Source organism: Nyctereutes procyonoides, unplaced genomic scaffold (assembly GCF_905146905.1).
Source record: "Nyctereutes procyonoides isolate TBG_1078 unplaced genomic scaffold, NYPRO_anot_genome, whole genome shotgun sequence".
Classification (NCBI taxonomy): Eukaryota; Metazoa; Chordata; class Mammalia; order Carnivora; family Canidae; genus Nyctereutes; species Nyctereutes procyonoides.
In genome coordinates, this window is record NW_026575082.1 from 25,326,086 (window position 1) to 25,338,505 (window position 12,420).

The window sequence follows — 12,420 nt, forward strand, 5'->3', positions numbered from 1 at the left end:
AGGTGTGTGACTGTTCCTTCGCTGCGCAGAGCTTCTTACTTTGACAAAGTCCCAAGAGTTTATTTTTGCTTTTGGTTCCCTGGCCCCAGGACACAAATCCAGGAAAATGTGCTTCCGGCCAGTGTCAGGACCGACTGCCCTGGCTCCCGTCTAGGATCCTTACGGCCTCGGGGCTCGCCTTTGGGTCCTTGGAGGGCACCAGCTCTAGCCAGAGAATCCACGTGCCGGACCCGTCACCCACTCAAAGTGGCACTTCTCGGGGTGCCCGGGGGGGGGGGCGCCCAGTTGGTGAGCATCCGCCTCCGGCCCAGGCCACGACCCCGGGGCCCGGGATCCAGTCCCGCGTCGGGCTCCCTGCGTGGAGCCTGCTGCTCCCTCTGCCTGGGTCTCGGCCTCTCTCTGGGTCTCTCATGAATAGATAAATAAAAATCTTTAAAAAAAATAAAAATAAAGCGTACACTTCAGAGATTTGTAGCATATTCACAGATATGTGCAACCACCACTATGATCAATTTTAAAACATTTTCTTCACCTCAAAAAAGGAGCCTTGTGTGGTTTTTCCTTTTCTTGAAATTTTTTCTCCCCCCCCCCAAATTTCTATTTAAATTCTAGTTAACATATAATGTAATTTTGGTTTCGGGAGTAGAATATAGGGCACCCGGGGGGCTCAGTGGTTGAGCACCTGCCTTCAGCTCAGGGCGTGCCCCCGGGGTCCTAGGTTCGAGTCCCGCACCGGGCTCCCTGCATGGGGCCTGCTTCTCCCTCTGCCTGGGTCTCGGCCTCTGTCTGGGTCTCTGGTGAGTAGGAGGAGAGTTCAGTGACCCCTCACGAAGCCCACCCGGCGCTCATCACAGGTGCCCTCCTTGGTCCCCATCGCCCAGGTCGCTGCCCCTGCCCGGCCCTCGTGGACCGCAGTGTGAAGAGGCCTGCACTCTTAGTTGCCACAGTCACCCCCAGTGTCCCGAGCCCTAGGCCACCCCTACTCTGCTTTCCATCCCTAAATCCATCTGTATCCCCGACACCGCATATGCCTGGAACCACACCATCTATGACCTTTCATGACCGCTCTCGCGCCTGGCCTGGCGTTTCCCAGGCTCGCCTGGTCGCCGACACACAGCCGCCCTCCTCTCCCCCTCCTTCCCCCTCCTCCCCCTCCTTCTCCCACAGCAGAGCTGCTCCACTGCTTCCAGGCCTCCTCTTCTCTCTCCCCCTCCCCCTCTCCCCCACAGCAGAGCTGCCCCACTGCTTCCAGGCCTCCTCCTCCTTCCTCCTCCTTCCTCCCTCCTCCTCCTTCCTCCCTCCTCCTCCCTCCCTCCCTCCTCCTCCTCTTCTTTCCTCCTCCCTCCTCCTCCTCACCCTCTCCCCCCTCCCCTCCCCCCCACAGCAGAGCTGCCCTGTGCTTCCAGACCTTGTGGCCCTGCACCTGCGGCACCACCTGCGGAATCCGGCACCACCTGCGGAATCCGTGCGGCACTTTCCTGGGGAGCCTGTGTGCTAGGTGGTCGGCAGGGGTCGGCCCCGGGGATCCGCAGGTCCGGCCAGCACCGGGCTGAGGACAGGTGTCCCCTGGATGGAGGGCTGCCTCGAAGTTCAGAGGTGTGGCCTGGTGACACCCATGCCAAGCCTCTTCTGTGCTCACCAGTCATTTGGATACTTTTTTCTTTTCTTTTTTGGATACGTTTTTTAAAAGAGAAATATTTATTCAGATTTTTTGCCCATTTTCTTTTTTTTTTTTTAAAGATTTAATTTATTTATTCATGAGACGCACAGAGAGAGGCAGAGACCCAGGCACAGGGGGAAGCAGGCCCCATGTGGAACTCGATCCCGGGACCCCGGGGTCACGGCCTGGGCCGCAGGCGGCGCTCAACTGCTGGGCCACCCAGGCTGCCCTCTTTGCCCATTTTCAATTAATGAATTATTTAGAGGTGCCCACAGGTAGGGGGGTGGTAAGAAGGGGTGGGTGGGGAGGGGAGGGGTGGGGGGAGGATCCTCAGCAGACTCCCAGCCGAGCCTGCCCATCCTCCCTGGACTCGATCTGTGATCCCGGCCTGAGCCAAAACCCGGAGTCAGATGCTTACCTGGCCAAGTCACCTGGGTGCCCTTCTTTGTCCACTTTTAAAACTGTTTTTTTTTTTTTTTTTAATTACTGAGTTGTGAGGTTCCCTTATACATACAGCGGGTAGAGTCCTCTACCCTTAGGGGCTTGGCCCACATTGTCTTCCATTCTGGGCGGGCCTTCACGGTGGCCATAGTGCCCTTCAGGTACAAAAGTCTTTAATTTTGGTGAAGTCCAAAATTGCGTATACACGTGTGCACGTGCGTGTGCGCACAGGTGCCTGCAGCCGTGTGCGCGGAGCCCCAGGCCAGGGCCTGGTCCGTAGACTGTTGCAGAGGTGAAGGTCCCGGGCAGCGGAGGGCGGGTGGGCAGGCATTGTCCGCGGGTGGCGTGGGCGCCGCGACCCTCAGGGGCACCGACCGCAGGCGCGGCCCTTGGTCACCAACAGCCCCAGAAACGGAGGTGGCTGCTCCTGCAGCAGCTGGCGGGGCTCCGGGGCACTGGCCATGGGGGGAGCTCCGCGGCACTGGCTGTAGGGGGGTGGGGTGGGGTGGGGTGGGGTGGGGTGGGGTGGCTCCCGGGCAGTGGCTGTAGGGGGCGGGGGGTCTTCCGGGCCCTGGCCATGGGGGGGGGCTCTATCCCGAGAACGGTCAGGGGCTCCCCTTGCGCCCGGCGCCCTCGCTCGCACCCCGCACGGGTCTCGCAGGAACGTGCAGGGGAGCCCGGGGGCGCGGCGCAGCGCGGCCTCCAGCAGGTCGGCCCGACCTTGACCCCCAGGTCGCGCCGGCGGGGGGCGGTCCCCGCGGGAGGACGGACGCGCAGAGGCTCCGCGGCCGCCTAGGCCCTGCTCTAGCCCCGGGAGGTCGCGGCCCCCCCCCGCCCCCGCCCGCCCCGGGCCCTCGGCTCCTTTCAAACCCCGCGGGCTGCTGTAGTCGTCCCGCCCCCGGGCAGCGCGGAGGCCGGCAGGGTGGGGCGGCCCGCAAACCCCTCCAGGTCCCCGCAGCAAGCGCCCTGCCCCTAAGCTGTCGCGCTCTCCGCATTCGGGGCGGGGGCGGGGGGTGGGGGGTGGGGGGTGGGGGGTGGGGGGTGGGGGGCGGGGGACACCTGCCGCCTCCGGGGCCCGCCCCCCATGAGGCGCTGAGCATGTCCTCCGCGTCCCCCGCCGCCACGGACGGCCCCCCTCACTCGCCCGCGCCCCAGGTGCGGCCCCCCCAGGTACCGCCCCCGCCCTCCTCCGCGTGCTCCTCCCCCCTCTCCTCCCCCCCTCCTCCCCCTCTCCTTCCTCCCCCTCCTCCTCCCCGCCCCCTCCCCTCCTCGCCCCTCCCCGATCCTCCCCGTCCCTCCCCGCCCCCCCCCTCCCCCCTCCCCCCCTCCCCCCCCCCCCCCTCCCCCCCCCCCCCCTCCCCTCCCCTCCCCCCCCCCTCCCCCCCCCTCCCCTCCCCTCCCTCCCCGGCTCCTCCCCCGCCCCTCCCCCCCCCCGCCCCCTCCTCCCTCCCCGCCCTCCCTCCCTACCCCCGCCCCTCCCCCTCCCCCCCTCCCCCCTGCTCCTCCCCTCCCCCGCCTCCCTCCCTCCCCCGCCCCTCCTCCCTCCCCAGCCTCCCCCCATCCCTGCCACTCCTCCTCCCCCTCCCCCCCCCCCCTCCTCCCCCCCCCCCGCTCCCCCTGCCCCTCCCCCCCTCCCCCCTCCCCCCCCTCCCCCCCTCCCCCGTCCCCCCCCCCCTCGCATCCTCCCCCCCCCTCCTCCCCCTCCCCCCCCTCCCCGCCCTCCCTCCCTCCCTCCCCCCCTCCCCTCCCCCCCCCCCCTCCTCCCCTCCCCCGCTCCTCCCCCCCCCCTCCCCGCTCCTCCCCCCCCCCCCCGCTCCTCCCCGTCCCTCCCCCATCCCTCTCCCCTCCCCCGCCCTCCCCCCCCCCGCCCTCCCCCTCCCCCCCCCCTCCCCCCCACGCTCCCTCCCCCTCCACGCCCTCCCCCCCCCGCTCCTCCCCTCCCCCTCCCCCCTCCTCCTCACCTCGCCGGCGTCCGCGCTCCGCTCTGGAGCCCGCAGCCTTCCCCAGCGGATGCCGGGGACTCGGACCCCGCACCCCGAGACTCTCTGTTAATGGATGTGGTGGGTGCTCGCGGGCCGCTCATCCCGGGCATCCGCGCAGCCGTCGGGGGCGGGGGGCGCGCCGGGGGGGTCCGGGGGGGCTGCACGCGGGCCCGGCGGAGGAGGCTGGGGCGCGGCGCGGGCTCCGGGGTCCGGGGGGGGCGGGTCGGGGGCGCTCCGTCCCGGGGCGCGGGCTCCACGCCTGGGCGCTCAGCGGCTTCTTTGGCCCCGCGTGTCGAGTCCAGGTGGCCCGAGGCACCACGACCCGGAGGAGCAGGCTGAAGAGATCCGATGGCAGCACCACCTCGACCAGCTTCATCCTGAGACAGGTAGGGGGGCGCGGGGGGGGGCGGGGAGGGGCGCGGGGAGGGGGCGGACTCGGGGCGGCGGGGGCGCGGGGAGCGGGGCGGGGCGGGGGGCGGCGGGCGGGGTCCCGGCCGTGCCCCGGGGCGCCCCGTCCCGCCCCCGCGCCCCCAGCAGACCCCGCGCCGAGGTCTCCGCGGTACCCCCGGCCGCCAGGGCGCCGGGAGCGGGCTTGGGGCTGGGAGGCTGAATTGGGGCCGAGTGTGCAGCTGCGCTTCCCGGGCGCGGGGCGACGGCTCAGGCGGTGCCGACCTGCCTCCCTGTAACCGAGGCTCCTGCGAGCTCTGTACGAGTGAAAGCACCTGGAGCGAAAAGTCGGGGTCACCTGGAACCCGGGGGGGGGGCGCTGGGGTCGGCGGTTGCCTTCGGCGGGCGCGGCTGTCAAGGTCCCTAACCGTGACCCGGCGCGGCCCAGCCGTGGAGGTCCCTAATCGTGACCCGGGGCGGCCCCACCGTGGAGGTCCCTAACCGTGACCTAGGGCGGCCCGGTCGTCCAGGTCCCTCACCCCCTGCCGCCCTGTGCGCAGACAGCACCTGCACAGAGCTGTGGGGTCTGTGCAGAGCGAGTCGCCGGGTCTGTCCCTGAGGCGGGTGCGGAGGTGCGAGCCCGGGGGGGGGCTTAGGGACGCCTCGACCCTGGGTCTGCTGCCGCGCGGGAGCCCCTTGCAGTGCTTCTCCCTCCGGGGGGGCTCAGAGCGCCGCGTAATGGGTTCTTAACCAACGATGGCAGCTGCGGTGCGTTTCCTGAGTGTTTACGATCAATTTAAACACATTATCCACGACAGATGGGCTTTAGATTCAGAACTGGACTCCGAAGTGTCCTAGAGGGTTCAGGAAACACATTTAGATAATATTTATTATGTGGAGATTAATTTTCTGCTAACAGATTACTACTGCTGTTGAATTCAGTGAGCACCAAGCATTTGCTTTATTAAAATAAATATATTTTGGATCCCGATTTCATCCTGAAAGTGCGTTCCATCCCCTTTGCAATGCTTGCTTAGATCATTTGCGTGTTTGATGAAGCAAAGGCATCCTTCGTCTTTAAGCAGCCTTTGACTCCTGTGACCAAGATCCTGATGTTCATTTCGCAGATGCCTATTGTTGGCAGTTTATTGTTGCAAACTCTTAGAAATACTAATTATACAGCAGTGTATTCCGGGAACGGTTTGACTAAAACTTTTGAGTTCCTCTACACATCACTAACCACAAACAAAACAATCAATATTTCCTAATATCCTCCTCAATTTACTCCAATAAATGATTGAGATAATGCATGTATAAGTTCTTGATAAGTGTCTTGCTGTGTATTGCCTTAAAAATGTCGAAAGTATCGCATGCTAATAATTTTGGGAGTACTTTAAGCAACACAGATTTGTAGGACACATATTTCACTAGTTATTCTGAAACGGGTTTGTTGGTTCAATGAAATGGTCTAATTTAAATTTAGGAGTTAGTTGTAATTGTATTATATACACAGTCTTTTTTTTTTTTCTGTGCAAACACTACACGTGATTTTTGTGAGCACCACTTGCAGTTCAGTAAGTATCCTACCCCTGATCTTGTTTAAATGGCATAATATAGACTGCTGCCATGGCTACAATAAGAGTAACTGGGGGATTTCTGTTTCTTTGACAAGAGATGAAAAGTCATTGCAAATGGAATTTAACAGTGTTTTTTGAAATGAAATTGAAGAGTTTTCACTTGAGTGCCAAAAACCAGTTTCTTAAAGAAAAAGAAAAAAAGCACGACAGCTGCTTATGTTATTAGAGCCTCATTATTTGTAGAATGACCAGTGATTTATTGTTGGTGAATTCTTGATACATTGGAGTGATGGAATTTCTTGGAGCTATTTCACAGTCTGCGTGATGCCTTCACACAGGAAGAAGGTAGTGGGAATGCCAGCAAAAAATAGCGCTGCTCATTTCTGGTGTCATATTATTTACAAAATTAGAGAGGGCAAGAGTTCCCCCCACACACACACAGACACAAATGATGTATGAAGGCCGGTGAATAAGATGGGGCTGGTGGTGAAGAACAGAGGCCAGTTGGCAAACTCCCCTTATAAAACGGGTTGTTCTTTGAACCGGTCAGAAGTTGAAGTGTGCGTGTGTGTTTGTGTGTGTGTGTGTGCACGCGCGCACACGCATGTGCACACATGAGTTGCCCCAAAACCGAGCAGGCTGAGAAGGAGAGCGAGCCTGGGCTCTGAGCGCTGCTCAGAGCCCTTCAGGCATTGTTGACCTTGTTTCGGGGCTGCCGGACCGCTGGCCTCCCAGCCTGGCGCGGGGGGAAGGGGTGACTCCAGGAAACAGCTAAGGGGTGTCCCTGCGGAAGGTGAGAGGGTGCAGTGTGTTGGCACCGGAGGAGAGCTGGGGTGAGCTGGCAGCATCTCCAGGGTGCGCCGAGGCTCTTGGGGAGCGTGATGGACTGTCCCCCTCCCTGAGGATGGAATCACCTTTTCCAGCAAGGCTTCCATGGGGGTTGCTGCCACCGGAATGGCTCTCCAAATGAGGCTGTAGAATTTTCTCCCGGGAGATCACTTCTGACAGGCTAGTGTGAGTGCCTTGTTTACTCATGTTCTAGAATTGTAGGGAACAATTAAACATTTGCAGTGTGTCCAGCGCTCTGCTAGATGCGATGAGGGGAATGCGGAGACAAGGGAAACCGAGCCCGTGGGCCCAGCGGGTCTCGACTCCTGGAGACATAGGTGTGTGCACGTGACGCAGGGAGGTGCAGCGAGGACGCGGCCATGGGCCCCGGGATTGCAGCGCTCCAGGCGTTGCTGCGCTTAGAGTCTGCGTGGTGGAGTGCTCCGGTTCCTCCCAGGTTCCCCCCACTGGGGTCAGCGAGGGAATCTGGTCAGGTACGGTTGGCCCGGTGACCCTCCTGCCAAGGCTGCCCCTACGAGGGCGGCAGGTCTTACCAGGCCCTGCTAGCTTCCAGTCTCATCTTGAACCATCATCCTTCAGCTTTGGACATAGATCTTGAGTCACCCCCTTTCCTTCTGCCAGAGGCTCCTCACAGCTGCTCAGCTCTCTGTGTGGAGGGCTCTTGCTCCCCCCTCTGCCCAGTTCACTTTTTTTTTTAAAGAGTCATTTATTGATTGATTGATTCATGAGAGACACACAGGGAGAGAGGCAGAGACACAGACAGAGGGAGAAGGAGGCTCCCTGCGGGGAGCCCAGGGGAGCCCGATGTGGGACCCCAGGGTCCCCTGGGGTCACACCCTGAGCCAAAAGACGCTCAACCGCTGAGCCCCCCAGGTGCCCCACTGCCAAACATTTAGTCTTCCTTGAGACCTAAGTTGAGACTTCACTTAAGTATTTTTTTTTTGGAAGATCTTTTTATTTTTAAGTCATCTCTACATTCAGGGTGGGGCTCAAACTCACCACCCTGAGATCAAGAGTTGCACGCTCCACCACCCGAGCCAGCCAGGTGCCCGGGGTCCTCTCTTCTTTCTCATTTCTCTGATGACGGCAGCTCCTTAACCACCTACCTCGTTCCGGAGTGCATTTTACCAATTCTCGATCATCCGCTTTCTCTGTTATTGTCTGTCCCCTTATCCAGATAGTAGGCAGGGACGTGCCCGCATTTGGTCTCCTCTGCATCCTCAGCATTTAACGTAGTAGATGTTCGATAAATATTTGAGGGAATGAAGGAGCAGGTGGATGAAAGACTGACTTGGTATATTTTAGGCAAGGGGTTCTGCTCTAACATTAAACTGTACTTAACAGGGAAAAATTTCCTCCTAACGAAACTTCCCCAAATTTAGTAGCTTAAAGCAACAACAACAAAAAAAATTTTTTTTTAAATTTCAGTGTGTGCTGACCAGATAGCTGTATGTGGTGTTCTCTGGGCACTGGTGTGGATGAAAGATCTAAAATAGCCTCACATGTGTGGTTGACAGTTGGTGCCGGCTGCTGGCTAAGAACTCGATGGGAGCTTTTGGCAGGGGGCTCAGTCTTCCTCCACTTGGGCTCCCAGCACGGTTGATTGAGCTTCCTCACAACATGGCGGGGTCCAGGCGGGGGCATCCCAAGAAGTAAAGGATGAAGCTGCAGATTTTGCAAGATGTACTGTTCCAAGCTACGTGACATTACCTCGGTTACAGCCCGCAAATCAGAATGAAGGGCTGGCAGGGGCTGGCTGGGCTCGATGGGACGTAGACTCCCTTTTGATGGGGTGCAGTGCACAGTCGCTTCACAAAGGAGCATATTGCTATTACTGCAGCCACCTTTGGAACCGTTTACTTTAGATCAAAGAAACTTGGGCTTTTTTAAAAGTATGCTAATCAAGTGATCGTGATCATAATTCAGTAAACCCACACTGTATTTAGAGATTTAAAACATATTTAGTTACTAAGTTGATACTATAATAAAACAAACTGGCAAAAAATTCTTCGGGTTCTAATTTGGAGACACATTTCTTCAATAAAATGCAGATTCATCAACAGAAGGTGCATGCTTCCTGGGTCGCTCTAAGAATAATCATATGCCTAGAGGCGTGTATATGAGCAGAATCTATCCATAAACTTAGAATCACAGAGTTTTATAACAGGAAGACATTGCAGGGAGAAGGTGCTTCAGTTCCTTATTTTCAGATGAATAAAACGGAGACCCAAGGACATAAAGGCTGAATTGACGTCACATCAGTAGTAGAACCAAGACAGGGGACCTTACTTAGATTCTTCAGTTTTTCCGTCACGTCATACTTCATCCCTGAATAATCAGGACAAACAAGCACAGAAATGTGAATGCAGGAAAGGACATATGGAGCTTATTCCTCTTGGATCCCAGAAATATATGTGTGTGTGTGTGTGTGTGTGTGTGTGTGTGTGTGTGTGTATATATATATATATATATATATATATATATATATAATTTTTTTTAAGGGAGACAGTGCCTGAGCAAGGAGGGGCAGAGGGAGGGGGAGGGGGAGCATCCCAAATAGGCTCCATACTTACTGCAGAGCCTGATGCAGGGCTCAATGTCATGACCTTGAGATCACAACCTGAGTCTGTCCCTTAACTGACTGAGCTATCCAGGCACCCGATACTAGAAGTATCCTTAATTTCTGTGGTTACTGTGAAGAACAAAGCAACAACTGGAGAACCTTGAGACTATGGTGTTTTTTTCCCCCCTAATTTTACCATGAGATGGAATTTTTGTTTGCATGGTTCATGGAAGTTTGTGTGTTTAGGAGTCATTGCATTAGCCAGAGTCTAACCAGGAAACAAAACTGCTTGCGATTTTAAAACTGAAAGGCTTGAATGGGCAACCCAGGTGGCTCGGTGGTTCAGCGAGCCTTCGGCCCAGGGCGTGATCCCGGGGTCCTGCAGTCAAGTCCCACGTCGGGCTCCCTGCATGGAGCCTGCTTCTCCCTCTGCCTGGGTCTCTGCCTCTCTCTCTCTTTTCTCTCTGTGTCTCTCATGAATGAATAATTTAAAAAAATATTAAAAAAAACCCAAAACCCCGAAAGGCTTGAATGTAGCGGCGTGGTTAGGGCGGCGATGCTGAGAGGTCAGAAGCCAGCCCTGTGGGTCAGCAGCTGTGGGAAGCCCCTGTGACCTCCAGGCTGGCAGGACAAGGAAAGTTACTGCAGCCCAAGGGCCAGAGTCACTTGGTAGATGCTGGAGCCACTGGGACACTGTTCTTGGGAGCAAGACCCACAGAGGACAGTACCTCACACTTGTAGGACGGATACCCTAAAAAACATGAGAAACAACATGTGTCGGTGAGGATACAGAGGAAGGGAGCTCTGCTGCACTGTTGGGGGTGTGGATTGGTGCTGCCACTGTTGAAAACAGTATAGAGAGTCCTCAAAAAATAAAAAATAGGAATATCATGTGATTTAGCAATGCCCCTTCTGGGTATTTAGCTGAAGAAAATAAAAACGCAAACCTACCCCACGCTCGTGGTGTCCAGTGTCTACGGTAGCCAAGGCTCGGAAGCGAGCTCGGTGCTCATGGGTGGACGGGTGCCTGAAGAAGTTACAGGGCGTGTGTGTGTTTGCACATAATTTAGCCATAAAAAGAGTGAAATCTTGCTATTTGTGATAACGTGGATGAACCTTAAAGGCATTACACTCAGTGAAATAAATAATAAGACAAATTCCGTGTGATCTCCGTCGCCTGTGGAATCTAAAACCGGAAAACAGAAAAAGGAAGCTCCTAGATACAGAGAGCAGGTTAGTGGCTGCCAGGGGCGCGGAGGGGGACTGGGTGAAATGGGTTGGGGGCAAAGGGACGTGCTTTCGGTCACAGAGCAGGTGGCGTGTGGCAGGGGGACCGTGGGTGACGACGCCGTATCACGAGCTTGAACGTTGCTGGGAGGGTAGGTCTTGACAGCTGTCGCTCCAAGGGAAGAGCGTGAGTGTGCACGGGGACGGACATCAGCTGCACTCGTGTTGGCCGCCCTCCATACGCCCGGTCGTACACCTAAGACGAACATGATGCTGTCAGTGGTGCCTCCGTTACAACGAGAGGGACAGACACACGGAGGAGATGTGGCCTCCCCTGGGGAAGCCACCGAGGGGGCAGTGAGGGGGCGCCCCCTGCCCTTGGCCGCCAGGCCCCAGTGCCCTGGCCTACCTGCCTGCGGCCTGGCCCTCCTGGGGAGGGGGGTGCGGGGGGCCTGGAGGGAAACCCCACGGGACCAGCACCCCCGGCTTCTATTTTGGCTACATGGAGGTTTTCATTAGCGAAGTGGAAGTCGGCTTCCTGGCTCCGTGGGATCGTGGGGTCACAGTGGGCCCGAGGGAGGGGCCCGCAGCGGCTTCGGGGAGAGTTTGCTCGGGAATGCATCTTCCCTAGTTGAGACCCAGGAGGAAGGGCCTCTTGGGCCAGCTGCTTTGCTCCTGCTCTGGGGCCTGAATACATGGAGGCGAGCTCCTGGCAGCAGACCCGTCCCCCAGCCCCTTGTGCCCTCCTGCAAGGCTCTGTCCTTGGTGCACAGGATTCCTACAACATCGTGTTTGCGGAAGGAAGAACTGTTACTCTTCAGTGTAGGAAGGGGAGGTTTTACTGAAACAGATTTTGATTGAAATTGTAATCTTAGAGAAAGTTACAGGGCGCCGTGTGGGCACCAAGGCTGCGGAGGACCCGATGGCTCCGTGGCCACCCGGGGTGCCCAGGCCCTGGGGGCAGAGGCCCCCTGTTTGTTCACCCAGGGAGAAGCAGGCTGCGCGGTGGAGGCGGCGTGGTTCAGTGGGGCCCAGTGCTGGGCCGAGTGTGGGAAGCAGCCCCGCTGGGTGGCTCTGCGCCCTGGGTCGTGGTGGCTGGGCCCCCTGCTCTGGTTCTGGCCCAGGCTCCTGTCCTCCTCCCACTGTGGCCATGTCCTGCTCTCCTTTCTGCAGCTCAGCCTCTGAGGAGGTGCCAGCCCTGACCCGGGAGCCGGCTGGGGGGTTTGCAGGAGAGTCCAGGGGGGTCTGCGGGCGCAGGTGTGGGCGTGGGCTCGGGTGCGGGCAGGGGTGCGGGTGTGGGTGCGGGTGCAGGTGCGGGCCCCTGTGCTGTCTGGCCTGCGCGTGCAGCAGCACAGTCCTGGGGCTCACCTGTGGCCGGAGCCTCCTCCCCAGCAGGAGTGTCTGCGCCGAGTGCGTCCCGAGCCTCAGCTGCATGGGTCATCTGAGCGTGTCCCCCGGTGGGTGTCCTGAGTCGGTGCAGGTCCCAGGGCGCCCCCAGGGGTGTCAGTCCCACGGAGCCCCGCGTGCTCCTGGGCGCAGTCCCTGCAGAGGAGCCCATAGAGACCTGGGGACGAGAGCTGCTGCACTGCCCGCGTCGCCCGCCCTTGGCCCTGTAACTGAGGCAGCCGTCGGGGAGCCCGTGACCCCGGGGACCGGCCTGAGTGCAGGGTGACCCCGGGGGGCTGCAGGACGGTGATGGGCCCGAGTGCAGGGCGACCCCGGGGACCGACCGGG